This window comes from Fukomys damarensis, unplaced genomic scaffold, assembly GCF_012274545.1.
Source record: "Fukomys damarensis isolate Sample0158 unplaced genomic scaffold, DMR_v1.0_HiC HiC_scaffold_27, whole genome shotgun sequence".
Classification (NCBI taxonomy): domain Eukaryota; kingdom Metazoa; phylum Chordata; class Mammalia; order Rodentia; family Bathyergidae; genus Fukomys; species Fukomys damarensis.
Window position 1 is genome coordinate 5,421,528 of NW_022900939.1, and position 16,193 is coordinate 5,437,720.

General features: G+C 42.2%; 1 protein-coding gene across 14 annotated transcripts in view; it reads left to right on the plus strand.

Annotated features, from left to right (window-relative positions):
* The first annotated feature begins 7,685 nt into the window (after positions 1–7,685).
* Positions 7,686–16,193, plus strand: part of Celf1 (CUGBP Elav-like family member 1) — a 55,836-nt gene continuing 47,328 nt past the window's right edge. For 6 of the 14 annotated variants that reach the window (XM_010612403.3, XM_010612399.2, XM_010612401.2 and 3 more), the window contains exon 1: positions 14,458–14,502. The gene's annotated coding sequence lies outside the window, so the exon portion shown is untranslated. Of the gene's footprint in view, positions 7,704–14,436; positions 14,503–16,193 lie in introns of those variants that run through there. The other 8 variants (XM_010612407.3, XM_010612408.2, XM_033756485.1 and 5 more) reach the window with 6 other exon arrangements.

A 16,193-nucleotide genomic window follows, 5' to 3' on the forward strand; every position in this document is an offset into this window, starting at 1 on the left:
CTCCTGCCTTATATCTTTTATTTATTTGTTTGTTTGTTTGTTTTTGGTACCGGGGATTGAATTCGGGTCCTTGCGCTTGCCACCGAACCACTGAGCTAAATCCCCGGCCCTGCCTTATATCTTTTAATTGAGGCAGAGCACAGACACGCATATTCTCATAAGATATACAGAAATATATTTAGTTTCTGTGTGTGTGTGTGTGTTTTGAGATAGTCTCACTGTTTAGTTTTTAGGCTGGTTTTGAACTTACTGTGTAGCCCGGGCTGGCCTTGAACTCATGGTGATCCTTCTGCTTCAGCCTCCCAAATGCTGTGATTTACAGGCATGTGCCACCACACTCAGCTTTAGTTTCTTATAATCACAAATATTTTTTTTCCTCAAAGACTTTTACCTTGGGCCAAGGATTTAGCTCAAGATGATGAGTTTGATCCCTGGTACAGAAAAAAGAAAAGACTTTACCCAAAAATGGGGACTTTGGGTCCAGTATTAATGTTTATTTTTATCTTACCAGAAAGTTAGTGAAAATGCTGTTGGCAGTCTTTTGCTTTCTTGATTTCAGTGCAGTAGAGACTACTGCAATGAAAATAATAGCTTGAGTTTTTGTTTTCCAGTACCAGGGATTGAATTCAGGACCTTGGGTTTGAAAGGCAGGTGCAGTGCCACTGAGCTAAATCCCTAGCCATGTAGCTGAGGTTTTTGGGGTTTTTTTTGTACCAGGGATTGAACTCATGTCCTTGTGCTTGCAAGGCAGGCAGCAGAACCACTGAGCTAAATCCCCAGCCCCTGCTGAGTTTTTGTTGTTTTTTGAGACAGGATTTCACTATGTAGTTGAGACTGACCTGGAACTTGCTATGTAGCCCAGGCTGGTCTCAAACTCACAGCGATCCTTCTGCCTCAGCCTCCCAAGTGCTGGGATTACAGGCGTGTGCCACCACACCTGGCCTGCTGAGTTTTTAATGTTAGGAATTTCATGATCATGAGCACTTCTTGTACATCCAGGGAAGTTAAGGTAGTCAGACATTTTAGTCATTAGATCTGTAAGCTTAGGCTTTATCTATAGTGCCTTTCCCCTTGTTTATTAAAACATGTAGTTATTCATGGTCTTGATTTGACTAGTGACTTTACATGTAAAAATTCATTATACAGTACAGAGTTCTCCTTAATAAAGTATGCTAAATTGTAGTGAAATGAAAAGAACTAGTTCTCTCCAACCTCACAGTGACCCTGAGAGAACACAGGCAGGAAAGAGCAAGGGAGGGTGAGATTCCTTCCTTAACCCCACTGTGTAGCTGGGAAGCCCCAGGTTAGTGACCTCAGTGAGAATAGTAACTTACTTGAAACATTTATCTTTATTTATTTATTTTTTTAAATTTTTTTTTTGGTAGCTGGTGTGGAACTCCAGGACCTTGTGCTTGCCAGGCAGGCACTGTGCCTCTGAGCTACATCCCTGGCCCCAGGAATATTTAGAGCAGAACAGGACTGGGTTGCCTGTCTTTGTTGAAATGCCGTGCTCTTTTCTTGTACCTTTCTTGATTGAGACCCAGTCTCACAGGAGTGATGAAGTAATTGTATACATATTTGTAACTGTTTTCTTTCATGTGGCAGTGTAACTTTTCCACTGTTAATTGGCAGTATAAACTTAGTGTCTCCTTCCAGCAGTTCTTTGAGAAAGCTGGGAAGATGGTTGGTTACATTTGTTGTTTTGACAAGATGCTGTTTTTGTGCCTTACCAAAACTATTTACTTGTTTGCTTATTGAAAAGTAGGAATAATTTAACCCTAACAAGTGGCAGGGAAATTTTGGGGAGAGGGGTTGGTTTGGTTTTTCTTTAGGTACTTAGGAAAAAAAAATCCAGGGCTTATGCATGCAAGGCAAGCATTTTATCAGTGAGCTATATAACTGCTAGCCTGGAGATGTGGTTGCAGGTAGATAGCATCTTCATACATCTTCAGAGGAGATAAATGGAGCGTAATAGAGCTTGCATGGGGATAACTTTCCTATGAGTCATTTAATAGTTGAGAAAGCTGGGTGTTTTACCTTTATTTGGTTCCTTCATGAGGTATGACATGAGTGACATCTCTTGACTTCTAGGTTTGTAGTCCTAGTTTTCTTCAAACTTGGTTCCTATCTTCCAGTTTCCATATCCCACAGCCATTCTTGGGCTTGGATATTGCATCTTAATTCTAAACAGTTTTTCTTGGTGGTAGTGGTGGGAATACTGGAGATTGAACCCAGGGCCTTCATGCTGAACTACACTCCCTGCCCCTTTTTTATTTTTTATTTTGAGACATGGTCTTACTAAGTTGCCCCGGCTTGGTTCAAACTTGGGATCTTCCGGTCTCACCCTTGCAGAGTGCTAGAATTATAGGTGTGTGCCACCAAAACTGATTTATCAAGCCCTATTCTGTGTGCTCCTAGAAAAGGCAAAACCATTTTCTTTTTCTTTTTCTTTTTTTTTTTTTTTGGTACCGGGGCTCAAACTCGGGTCCTGCTGCTTGCAAGGCAGGTGGCGGAACCACTGAGCAAACCCCCAGCCCCTAGAAACGGGTCCTCCCTTGCAAGGCAGGTGGCGGAACCACTGAGCAAACCCCCAGCCCCTAGAAAATCATTTTCTTTAGGTTGTCACATTTGCCAAATTGTCTGGTCTGTGATCATGTCCTCTTTTTGGCTCGGCCCACATTAAAAAATGTCCCAAATGCTTTTTTTTTTTTTTTTTTTTTTTTAACCAGGGATGAAATTTAGGATCTTGCACTTGTGAGTCAGGCAGCAGCAGAACCACTGAGCTAAATCCCTGGCCCCTCAAATGCTATCTTGATAAATGGCTTCTTTACCAGTCTTGTGTTTCAAGCCTTTATTTACAGGTGTTGATTCACAATGAGGGAGAGCCATGTTCAGAAGATTGATGGGTTTGTTTGTTTGTTTGTTTGTTTGTTTGTTTGAGACAGGGTCTCACTATGTAGTTGAGACTGACCTGGAACTCACTATGTAGCCCAGGCTGGTCTCGAACTCACAGTGATCCTCCTGCCTCGGCCTCCCAAGTGCTGGGATTACAGGCGTGCACCACCACTCCCGCCTGGCTAGAAGTTTTATTTTTGATAGTCTGAATTTTCTCCTTTATCTCTTTGGTTCTGTTTATATTCTTTGTACCTCTTCTTTCTTGAGCTTGTACCTTCTGACTATTACATCATCTTTGGGACTGTGAATAAAAGTTGGAAGATTTTAAAGTTCCCAGAATAATGCTGTCGCCCACGTTGCACATATGTCACATTTGAATTTACTAGTTAAGCCTCTGAATATGTGTTTTATATACAGTTTGTGCAGTATGCTTAGGTTGCCATGAGAATTTAAACATTTTTGTCTTAAGCGGTTCAGTATTTCCCCTCCACTCCACCCCCATGCTAGGGCCTTTGCACTAAACCACAACCCTTTCAAAAATTTGATACAGTGTTTTGTGAAATTGCTATATTGCCCAGACTGGGTGTCAGGTCTTTTGTTTGTTTACTTGTTTTGTTTTTTTTTGAGACAGTGTCTCTGCAATTCTGGCTGGCCTTGAACTCACTATGTAGCCCAAACTGGTTTAGAACTCTATGGTAATCCTCTTCTCTCAGCCTCTGAAGTACTGGGATTACAGGTGTGTGCCTGTGCTTAGTTTTGTTTTGTTTTGTTTTTTCTCTTTTACTGCTTTAGCCTAAGGCTAGCCTTTTCTTTAACACATTTTTTTTACAAATTGATTAAGAAAGCAGCTGTGCTTATATATTGCCTTTTTTACTGACAGAGTGGGCAGCTGCTTTCTTTGCTTGCTTTTTATCAGTTTCCTTCCTTCCTTTTTTTTTTTGGTACCGGGGATTGAACTCTGGTCCTTGTGCTTGCGAGACAGGCACTGGAACCACTGAGCTAAATCCCCGGCCCCTCAGTTTCCTTCCTTTCAATCTACCCTGCTCTGGGTTTTGTCCCTCTGTACTTAACTCTACTACTTTTTTTGATACAAGGTAGTAATAGAAGTAGAAAACTAGAGGCTATATGTTCTTTGGACAAAGTGAATGTAGGAGATGGGTAGAGGCTTAATCTAGCATGCATGAAGCCCAGCGTATGATCCCAAGCAACACAGACACATAACACTCAGACATGTACACTTGGTAAGAGATGAGTTATCTAACCCTAATCCTAACTTTTCAAGACACCTAAAGGATTCTCACGTATAAGCCTCTATGGTGAGCTGTTCATAAACAAATTGATTGGAAACTTAAAACAGACTAACAAAACATTGTATATTAGATTTGGCACAGGCTTGTAATCCCTGCACTGTGAGAAACTGAGGCAGGAGGATCCAAACTAGTGAGAACTTGTCTCACATTAAAACAAAAAGGGCTGGGGATATAGTTCAGTGCAAAGCCTTTGGGTTCAGTCCTCAGGACCCCCACCCCCAAGACATTATAAAGTTAATTGTTCTGTGATCTAAAACTTTTAGCTTCAGTTAGAATGCATTACTTTAAACAGCTCTTCAGGATAATTATTATTGCAGTACTAGGGATGGAACCCAGGGGACTCTACCCCCTGGTATATACCACTAGCCCTTTATTTTTATATTTTGAGACAGCATCTCAAAGTTGCCCAGGTTGGTCTTGAATTCTTGCTCCTTCTGCCTCAGCCTCTCAAGTGCTTGGATTACAGGTGTGACTCTCTGTACTTGGTTTGTTTATTAGTTGTTTTTGTTTGTTTGGTTGGTTTTTTTCTTTTGGTATTGGGGATTGAACTCAGGACCTTGTACTTGCAAGACAGGTGGTGGAACCACTGAGCTAAATCCTCAGCCCCTTAATTTAGTTTTTTAAGACAAGGTCTCACTACATAGTTTAGGCTGGCCTTGAACTAATTTATTCTGGGCCGTCATGGCTTCTATCATGGTCCTGAGCTCATCTATTGTTTTTTGTCAGTTTCTGTTCTAGAGTCTCGAATCATGACTTTCATTTTGCTCACCATCTCTGTGGTTATCTGGGAAATTATCTGTTTTGAATTTTTCTAGAGCCCGATTGATCTGTTTTGTTACTTCCTGTGCTATGAGTTCAGGGTGTCCTGCTGGTTCACTATCAGACTTTTCATCCTCATTTGCCCTACTGTTTGCTCTTGGTGAACTGGAAGTCTGTCTTTGTGTCTTGCTTAAGTGTTTTCTCTTTTATTTTTGTTGCTGGATTGTCCTTGGTTTAATTTCTGGGTTATTACTTAAATCTTCCTGATATAGTTGCACTTTAGCTTTTGAATCTCTAATTACACATAGACATTCTCATTTTCTTAATATCAGAGAAGACAACTCATTAGATCAGTCACAGTCCTTTAGCCCAATTCATACAATCAGCAACACAATAGGATCAAGCACAATTTACAAATTGACCATTCCTGGTAGTCATTAATCTATCACCTTTAAACCATGTGAATTAAATCAAAATCAAGAAGCAGCCCAAAATATGTTTGCAGTGAATAAACTCTTCAGTATAGCATCTTTACCATTTAGGATGGGGGTTTAGACAGAGTTAGGATGAGAGGAGTAGATAAGAAAAAGAAGAGGTTTCAAGTAGAGTTGAACTATCTATATAGCCTAGGCTGGCCTCAAATCCTGGTATGCCTCCCAAAGGCTGGGATTTATAGGTGTGTGCTACCACACCTGATGCTTGGTTTATTTTTTTTTTTTTTACTTATTTATTTATGTATTTATTTTCTTTTTGGCTTGGTTTATTTTACAAGTCTTGTCTTGTTTTCTCTTCTTTTCTGTACCAGGTATTGAACTGAGGACCTTGTGCTTGCTAGGTAGGTGCAGTGCCACTGAGCTACATTCCTGGCCCTGCTTGGTTTGTTTATTTATTTACTTATTTTTGTGGTACCAGGGATCTAACTCTGGACCTTGCACTTGCAAGGCAGATGCAGCACCACTGAGCTAAATCCCCAGCTCCCCTACTTACATTTTAAGAGTTTCTTTTGGGAAGTTTTAGGGAGAATGTATAGTTAGGACATTGATTTGTTTATGGTTCATGAGTTCAGGATGAGACATAGGTAAAAACCAGATGTTTCTCTCATAGAGAGGAGCTGGTTGATGCTATTTTCTCAGGAGCCCCATGGATGACTGCATGATGTAACCATGCTTTCTAACCAGGGATTACAGTATATCAGTGTCAGCATTTCTAGTCCCCCATGTGACAGGTTATTTATTTATTTGTTTCCACAGCGCTAGGCATTGGACCCAGGGCCTTCATAGTGAGCTATACCCCCAGTGCAACCCCCACCCCCATTAAACATTTCATTTTGAAAGAGGTCTTGCTAAATTATCCAGAGTGGGCTCCATTCTACTGCCTTAGCCTCCCAGAGTGTTAGAATTACATGCATGAGGCCTCCCTGCTGTGTAGCCAGCTGACTTATGGACTGAAACCTCTACAAGCTGACTTCCAGGAAGATGGAGGAATGGTGAATGGTAAAGGAACAGCCTCTTGAGATTTGATGTCCAGATTCTGGAATATAGCAATGTGAGGAAGAGATGGAGGGAAGTGGGTTCCCAGGACCTAGCAAGGATCTGAAGTGAAAATTGCAAGCCACTCATGGGGAGAGCAAAAAGAGACTTCAAAGCAGAAGAGGCAGCAAGTGACTTCTCCCTGAGCCCTGACTCACAGTAGTGTGTCTGCAGATGCACTGTGACTACTGGGGACCCCAGAGGCCTCCATGGAGAAGAAAACATTGGTGGAATGGAGCAGTAGACATAGTAGACCACAGTTATTCTGGTTCTGACGTCCACCAGGAGAGGGCGATTGACCAGTAGCCATCTTGGAGAGGGCAGAACTGAGCTTGGAACTAGAGCAGTTGTGGCACAGGAGGTCCAGGAACCCAAGTGCAAGCCAGCAGGAGGCCACACCGGTGTTGCAGGCTGAACAAAATGGGTTCTAGCTTCACAGCCAGAAACCAGTCTTGAGCTTCAGAACTAAAGGTGCAGGCTTGCTGGGATTATCCCCCACCCATAGAGCTGGCTTGCTGGGATTAATCCATGCAGATCTGGACTCTGTGTGCCCAGTTTATCTAGCAGTGACATCAGAGACGTGCCTCAAAGTGGACTTGTTTCTCTCTCTCTCTCTCTCTCTCTCTCTCTCTCGCTCTCGCTCTTTTTTTTCCTCCCTCCCTCCCTCTGCTTTCTGGTTGCCATGAGCTAAGCAGCTTTACTCTGTAGCCCGGGCTGGTCTCGAATTCACAGCGATCCTCCTGCCTCAGCCTCCCGAGTGCTGGGATTACAGGCATGCACCACCACACCTGGCCTCTCTTTCTGTTTTTAATTGTTCTTGTTTTTGTATAAGTGTGAACATTGTTTCTAGATTTTTATTGTTCTGTTCTCGTTTTCATTTCTTCTCTTTCCCTCCTGTCTTCTTCACCAATTTCCCAAAGTTTGCATTATCTTCCTTTGTCCTCCAGCCTTGTTTCTAATCTCTTCCTCTTCTTTTTTTCTGTATTTTCCCCTAACCGTTTTTTTGAAATTTTCTCCCCTGAGGGTAAAATCACCATACTGAGGGCATATTTACTGTATACAATTTTCTGGTTTGTTTTAGGTTTTGTTATATAACTACAAATCTAGTTCACATAGTTATAGGTGGCAAATTAATAGTTACCACAGTTTTTCATTTTCTAGGCTGTGTTTGATCCTGTCATTTACTGCTGATTGAACTACTTTAGCCAAGGTAAGGTAGTTGTTCTAATTAGTTGTTCTTCCTGATATGCCAAGGCTGAGATGGCCTAAGGCTCATAAACAATACTGTAGGCCAGTGCCAAAGAACCAGGGGCTAGCCAAATAGCAACTTCTCATCCCCAGTAAATTGAAGAGGTAGGATCTTGCAACAGACTCAAAACCCAAAAACCAGCTACACCTAGAAGACATCTCTGAAAATTAATAATTTCCTAAGCGTTCTAGAATTATAGGTCTGAGCCACCATGCCTGGCTTATTTTCAATTTTTGTTTATTTGTTTTTGGTACTAGGGATCGAACTCGGGACCTTGCGCTTGTGAGGCAGGCGGTGGAACCACTGAGCTAAATCCCCAGCCCTTTAATTTTTATTTTATTTATTTTTTTGTTTTTTTGGGGGGTACCGGGGATCAAACTCGGGTCCTTGCGCTTGGGAGGCAGGCAGCGGAACCACTGAGCTAAATCCCCAGCCTTAATTTTTAAATAGTAGTTTAAAATTTATTCAAGAGGCTATGCAGAAATGTCTGAAATAGAAGAATATTTGTGTTGTAGGAGAGATGTTAGAATGGGTAGCTTTTGAACATATTTTAAGGTAGGTAAAAATTGTTACATGAAACATTTTAAGTTGAAATTACAAAGAACTTGAGAAATGGAGGGACCTTAGAAATGTGGCCCAGTACAGCTAGACTTGGTGGGAGTGCACTGGGTAGGACAGTGGAGGAGGCTCTAGTCCGTGTCGTCTCTGTCTCTCAATGTGAATAATAGTGCTAGTTTGTTCCTCACATTTTACCACTCACCCTGCACTATCAGCCTTTATTAATCAGAGTGTTAATCTTATCCAGGAACTAGAGTATAGGTGTTGGAGGTCAGTGATAATATGGTTTTTTTTTTTTTTTTTTTTTTTTTTTTTTTTTTTTTTTTTTTTATCAGGACCTTGCACTTGAGAAGCAGGCAGTGGAACCACTGAGCTAAATCCCTGGCTATGGTTTTTGTTTATACTGCAGTGCCTATGATACTGAGTTAATACGTAAGCAGTACACACTGAGTATAGTTGGTTAATCCAGTAAAATCTGAAAAACAGAATCTATTGAGCCAAGTCAACTGATTGTTTGTTTGTCTGAGACAGAGTCTCACTATATAGTTGAGACTGACCTGGAACTCACTATGTAGCCCAGGCTGGTCTTGAGCTCACAGCAATGCTCCTGCCTCAGCCTCCTGAGTGCTGGGATTACAGACAGGTGCCACCTTGCCCAGCTCAGCTCAATCAGCTGATTCTTACCTTTGAAGAGTCCATTCTGGTCAGAAATTAAGCTTTTGCATATTTCTCATTGAGGTGAATCTGAATGTATTGGTCTGAGTAAAATGATTTTTTGGAACTTAATCTTTGCTTCTGATTATATAAGCTGACACATTGGGAAGTGTATTTTAAAAGTTATAATTTATTTTAACTTGTGATGTCCAGAGGGAAAAAAACAGACCCCAAGGGGCTGGGGATTTAGCTCAGTGACACTGCACCGGTCTCATAAGCACAAGGTCCTGAGTTTGAGCCCCAGTACCACGTTAAAAAAAAAAAAGCCAGACCCCAAAAGAGTCTTGAGAGTTAGAACAAGACCTTCCTTCTAGAAGCAGTAAAAGGCAAATGAAGGTTAGAATTATTCACACAAATGAGGAATAACCTTTTTTGGACATCAAAATTTTAGTATTTGAATGACAGATTGAGCCTCATGGCTATTGCTGATCTAGTAAGAGTCTGAGCTGGTTATTTTTTGCAGACTTTCTTATTTCCTGTGGCTGAGGAATCCTTGGTGTAAGTGACTGAAATTATTGGGAAGTCCCTTGACTGAAATAGACTCTCCTAGACTTTGCTTCCTTCAAGTACCAGCCTGTGTGATTCTGTTTTCCATCTGGAGCCTGTGAACAGAGTGCATGTGTGTGAGCTAATTGGGTTCTCACTAATAGGCCCTTTCAGCACCATGTATGGGGAAAGCTGTTCAGATTCCTGCTCCTACTCTCTGAGCATGAAATAGAGTCTGTTCTGCTGAAGCTGTTGTTCGACTTTGCAACTTTGTATGTCTGTGCAGCAACAGCAGGAAAGGCCGACTGTGGAGGCCAGAAGCTGCCCTGTGCACCCATGCTGCCTCTGACCTGTTCAGGACTCAGCATTGCTTGCTGTTTGTGTCTTACGTGCACCCATCTGTTTATGTATATGTCTGTGGAGGACACAGATTTTCCAGAGAAAGAGATGACCTGCTTGTCTTTCTGTTTGAGTTTGTTTCAGCCAGTCAATTACAAATTGTAGACATTGTTTGACAATCTCAGGGATGGGGTGAAGAGCGAGATTTGTGTAATTTGAACAAAATAACACTTTGGAGGATAGGGTGTAGACTGATATTTAGTGTCACAAATGGTCTTTGGCTTCCTTAAGAAGCACCCTCATTGAAGTAGTGGCCCCCCCCCCCCCGCTCTTTTAATGGTAGAGTTTTGCTATGTAGTTCAGGCTGGCCTTGAATTCACTGTGTAGCCCAGGGTGGCCTTAAATTCAGGATGATCCTCCCTCCTGCCTCCGCCTCCAAAGTGCTGGGGTCACAGGCTTGTACCACCATTCCTGGCTGCCTCCCTCATTTGTAAAATAGGTCACAAAGATCCACTTTTAGGGATGGAACTGACTTTCCTGGCAGACAAATTTCCTGACAGAATATAAATACAAGCCAGGTGTGGTGGTGCACACTTATAATCCAGCACTCAGGAGGTTGAGGCAGTAGGATCGCTGTGAGTTCGAGACCCACCTGGGCTACGTAGTGAGTTCCAGATCAGTCTCAACTACATAGTGAGACCCTGTCTCAAAAACAAACAAACAAACAAACAAAAAAACCAAAATATAAATACAAAAAGATGGGAAACCTTAAGAAATGATGTAGGGTACATCTTTTTGAAAGAGGATGCAGTAGAGGCTGCTGTCCCAGCTGTTTGCTGGAAGGGAGCTGCAGGATGCACTGTCTTTGGCTCTGCAGCAAGCCTGTGGTAACATGTGCACCGTCTCTGGGTGCTGTCTCAAGGCTGGCCTTACAGAGGCCTCATTGCCTTTTGGTGTCATGTCTATTTAAGGAATAGTAGGGGACATGACATGTTGACAGATTTCAGGCTATTTTCACAAGGTACTGGGTTTGTTACTATGTTCTGAAAGGATACTTTCTTGGTTTGTTGTTAGATTTTCTAATAAATGAATTTTGCATTCTTGATCAGTTTTAGTCTAAAGTCAAGTTCTTTGTTTTACAGCTTTTCCTTCTACACCTCCCCCTGCCTCCTGTGAGTCATAAGCGTGCAGAGTTGGGAATAGAACTTGTCAGCTGAGTGGGGATGAGACAGTTCTCTGCACATGTTTGCACCTGTGGCGGATAAAAAGAGAGGACTTTAAATGCTGGAAAAACACTGTCACCGAGGCATCTTCTTCAGGGTCTTATGTTTGGTTGCAGAGTTCTGTGTGGTTCCTGGCCAACAGCTTGTGGCCCTGAGTCACTTAGAAGCCTCTCTGCAGTTTGTCCATTCCTTTTTTTTTTCCCTTCCAGTACCAAGGATTGATTGAACTCAGCACCTTCCGCTTGTGAGGCTAGCACAGTGCCACTGAGCTAAATCCCCATCCCTGCAGTTTGTCTGTTCTTGGCATTGGATATGTGTGTGTGTGTAGGGCCTGGGTACTGGTACTGAGTCTCTCATGGGTCCTAAACACTTGATAACTTTCTAAAACGGTTGAGAGGATTTATACAGTACAGGCTTCACTTCTTGTCAGTCTTAGTGCCACACTAATTTTTTCCATTTTTAGTATTAATCATTGTACACCCATATAGGGGCTACCACTGAAGATCAAAATAAATGGAAATGCTGGTGTGGTGGTGCATGCTGGTGATTCCAGAAGTTGAAAGGTTGAGGCAGAGAATCACTGCAAGTTTTAGGTTGGCCTGGAATATGCAATGAATTCAAGGCCAGCCTGAACTACATAGTGAGACCCTGTCTCAAACAACAACAAAATAAAATAAATTGTAGCTTTTTTGTTGTTGACCTTTTTTAGAATTTATAATTTCCCTGGCCTCATTTTATTAGTTTGTTATCTCCATTGTGTGTATTTTGAAAACTCCTGCAATTCTTTTTTGGTGTCCTGAAGTGAATCAGTAAAAGTTTATAAGTAAGTAAATACTTTCTTTACCAAGTGGTTCTGTATTCCCTAAGGAAGAGCACTTGATATTTGTGCTGGACCCTGATAGGCCCAGCTGGAGGGTTATCTGTCAGCTTGCCCCTGCCTTCTTGGCTACTCCTTTACCCTCCTCTGATAGAAAATATTCCGCATCACCTCAGGTGCCCTGTTTTGAAGTGATAAAAACTTGCTGGATATGGATATGGCACATTGTTGTGGTCCCAGCACTGTGGGAGGCTAAAGCAGGAAGATGGCAAGTTCAAGGCCAGCCTGGGGAATTTAGCAACTTACAAAGACCCTCTCAATATAAAAAAGGGCTAGGGATGTAGCTTAGCGCAAAAGCTCTGGGTGCAATCCTCAGTACTGTGCAAGAAAATAGGAAAAGAGAATATTTTTGAGGAACTCACCCTCTCCTCCTTGGGCCCCAAGCTTAGTGCCTGGAATGACAAGAATAGTGAGTATTTGTCAAGCACTTTCTGCATGATAGGCAGTGTTCAAAATGCTCTAGAAACATGCAAATCCCTTAACCTGAAAAACATTCTATAAGGTAGACTGGGTTTCTGTAGCTGGTTTTTGGTTTTTGATGTGTATATTTGTAGTACATAATGATTACATTCAATGTGGAAGAGTTGGTACATGTATATAACACATCTTAATTCTTTTTACTTTCCCTCTCCGGCCTACCCTTGTAGCTGTTTTTTAAATGAGGAAAAAGTATAAAGAAGTTTTTGTTTGTTTGTTTGTTTGTTTTTCGGTACTGGGGATTGAACTCGGACCCTTAGGTTTGTGAGGCAGGCAGTGGAACCACTGAGCCAAATCCCCGGCACATGAAGAAGTTTTAAGGATTTGCCCAGTTATCTGGCTAGTGAGTGGCAAAACTGGGACTAGAAAGCAGAGGTAAGACTCAAGTGAGATCTGTCATAGACATGGCAGTAAATATTTGTTAATTTTATAAGCATACTATTTGGGATTATTGAATAACCAGTCATTCCAAGTTTCATTTCAGGATTTCCGTATGAAAAAGACTATGATTTTGTAGATCTTCATTAGCTATGCTAATTCTCGTGTGGTTTTTTTTGAAACAGTGTCTTGCTGTGTAGCCCAGGCTGGCCTTGAACTCCTCACAGTGATCCTCTGCTCAGCTTCCTGAGTCCTAGGATTACATGGGATGTGCCACCACGCCTGGTTGACAAATTATTTTATAGATGGTTTTTTTGTTTGTTTGTTTTGTTTGGTATGGGGGATCAAACTTGGGTCCTTGTGCTTGCGAGGCAGGCAGCGGAACCACTGAGCCAAATCCCCAGCCATTATAGATGGTTTTTACAAGAACAAGCCAAGCCGGACATAGTGGTGCACACCTGTAATCCCAGCACTTGGGAGGCTGAGGCAGGAGGATAGCTGTGAGTTCGAGACCAGCCTGGGCTACATAGTGAGTTCCAGGTCAGTCTCAGCTACATAATGAAACCCTGTCTCAAAAAACCAAAACAAAACAAAACAAAAAGAACAAGCCAAATAGGTTTGTGAGTCTCCCAAAAGTTGCTAGTGCATCTGTGCTGGTGGTACCAGCCAGTTTACTGAAGACCCCAAAAGCAGAATTAATTTTAGCCACTCCCAAGTTGAATCCCACATCTGGGTGAGCATGGGAAGGGAGAGCTCGCGATTTGCTTGAACTGTGAGCCCCAGTCTACGCGAGGATAGCAGCTAACAGTAGAACGATGGTGCTGGGCAAGGTGGCACACAGCTGTGACCCGGCCACTCCCACCCAGGGCTGAGCTGGGATTTTGAGTGGGAGCTTGGCCTGGGCCACATGGCAAGACTCCATTTAGAGGAGTCGTGGTGGGGAATGACTGGTGGGCTAGGTACTCAGTAGAGAGCACTGGAAACAGAATGTGAGACAGCATACAGCCATGGGAAAGTGGTGCCGGATTTTTGGTTCCTAATTCCCTGTCTAAATCGTATTTTTGTGCCACGTAATCACAGTGTCCATGATGTGATAGAACCTTCCTGCTACCCTCTACTGAAATTATTTAGCCTATAAGTAGTGATCTCATCATGACTTTTTTTTTTGTTTAAAAAAAGTGCTGACAAGTCTTAATTTTGTAAAGTAGTTTTTTAAATTTTCTATTTATTTGTTTGTTTGTTTGTTTTTGATACTGGGGATTGAACTTGGGCCCTTGCACTTGCGAGGCAGGTGGCAGAACCACGGAGCCAAATCCCAGCCCAGTAGTTTGTTTTTTAAGGAGTAATTTTAAAGCAATATGGGGTGATTATTTAAGTGGGTAATCTTTGAAACAGGGTCTCTCACTATGTAGTGTAGGCTGGCCTTAAACTCACTGACTGAAGTCCAGGTCTGCCTCAAATTCCTGGCGATCCTCCTGCCTTAGCCTCCAGAGTGCTGGGATTGCAAGCAGTGCTCCACCATGTCTGGCTTAAGTGGGTATTTAAATAGGAGAAGTTCTTTTAGGGACACAATTGGAGAGTGACAAAAGCATGATAATTAAGGTCACGTTTTGAAAACATGATATTTTGAATTTTTCCTTAGGCTGTGTATCCTTGTGGGTGAATCTGGCTATGCTGAGCATACTTCCTAATTGGCTGAATTAGAGAGGTAATATTTTTTTGCTTTGTTTTTGGGTTTTTTGTTGTTGTTGTTGTTTGTACTGGGGATCGAACTTGGGTCCTTGTGTTTGCGAAGCAGCTGCTGGAACCACTAAGTTGATTCCCCGGCCCACAGCTTTTTTGGGGGATGCTGGGGATTGAACTTGGGACCTTACACTCACGAGGCAGGCCGCGGAACTGCTGAGCCCAGAGAGGTAATTTTTGTATTTTGTGACATATAACCTGTCTCAGTGTCTCCACTTGGAGTCATTTTTAGCTATGTTAGAATTAAAATATTAAGAACATAAAGAGATTGCATGATATTTCCTGCTTTCAACAGAACAAGACAAACCTCCTGAGACATGGCCGGCCATATGGAAGCATCCTGCTTCAGTGCCCATGTGTGTGGGGTGAGGCTGGGGCAGATGGTACAGGCAGGGTTCTTGGCTGCTTGGACAGGAGTTAGGAGCGGATGGAAGTTACATGCTCGGCGTTGGGGAAGGGCTGCTGTGTGTTGTCAGCTTGGGGGGCTGAGCATGCTGAGAGAGCAGGGATCGGTGGAGTAGGGAAGAGAAGGGTAGAGGCAGCAATGCTGACTTGCATGAGAAAGTCTGTGTGCAGTTGGCGGTGAGGCCTCCCAGTGAGACGGAAATGGGGGACAGGGGACGGGGACGGACCAGATACAGCCCAGAAACAAGATTCCAGATGCTTCTTCTGTTCCCCAGAGCTGTCAAGGAAGATATTGCATGACTAGGATTTTTCTGTTTAAGCTGGAAGCTGTTTTGATTCCTTTTTGAGATACTAGGCCAGAAGCTGTATTTATAGAACTTGCTTTGACATATAATCTCACCCTGTCCCTTGCCTTCCTTACTGGAATCCAGCTAATGTTGCATCCTATCTTGGCAAAAACAGGTTGATTGAAGAAAATTTAAATGTAGATTTACAGCTGAGCTATTGCAAGTGGCCCCAAACAGTCCAGCCTAAGGTCTACAGTCCAAGGTGCATGAATGTCAGTGGAGTTGCTGGTATAATTGATTATAAACGGTTTGAGGTAATTACACACCTCATACATGCTGTACTGATTGTTCACCTGGATGTGGCTGTTTCCACAAAAAAAACTTTCAGGCAAAGCAGGAAAAATTACAAAGCCCCAAATGCTTGTTTGGAATAGAGCATGAGGTGAGGTTTTTCTTTATTCATTGGTTCATAGTTTCAAGAATTTTCTTTAAAAATGTTTCTGAAGAATAGGTGACATGTCCATGTGTAAACAATTCAGCCAGTACTCTACCTCTGCAACTGCTATGAGCAATCATTTCTTTATCCTTCCAGAAATACTCTGTTCATATACATGTATGTGTAATTCCTGTCTTACTACATAAGTATACCCAATCAGTTAGCTGCCATGTTCTCTTTAATAGCTACAGAACGTCCTGTTGTATGCTTATACTGTAATTTATTTAGCCTCCAAATGATAGGCATATGTTTCTAGGTTTTGCTGTTGTAAGCAATGTTCTTAGGAATGGCCCCTGTGCATATTTGTGTATGTGCATTATATAATATGTATGCATATATATATTATTTTTTAAATTATTATTATTATTTTTGGTACTGGGATTGAACTCGGGTCCTTTGCACTTGGGAGGCAGGCGCCGGAACCACTGAGCTAAATCCCTAGTCTGTCCTTTTTTTTTTTTTTTTTTT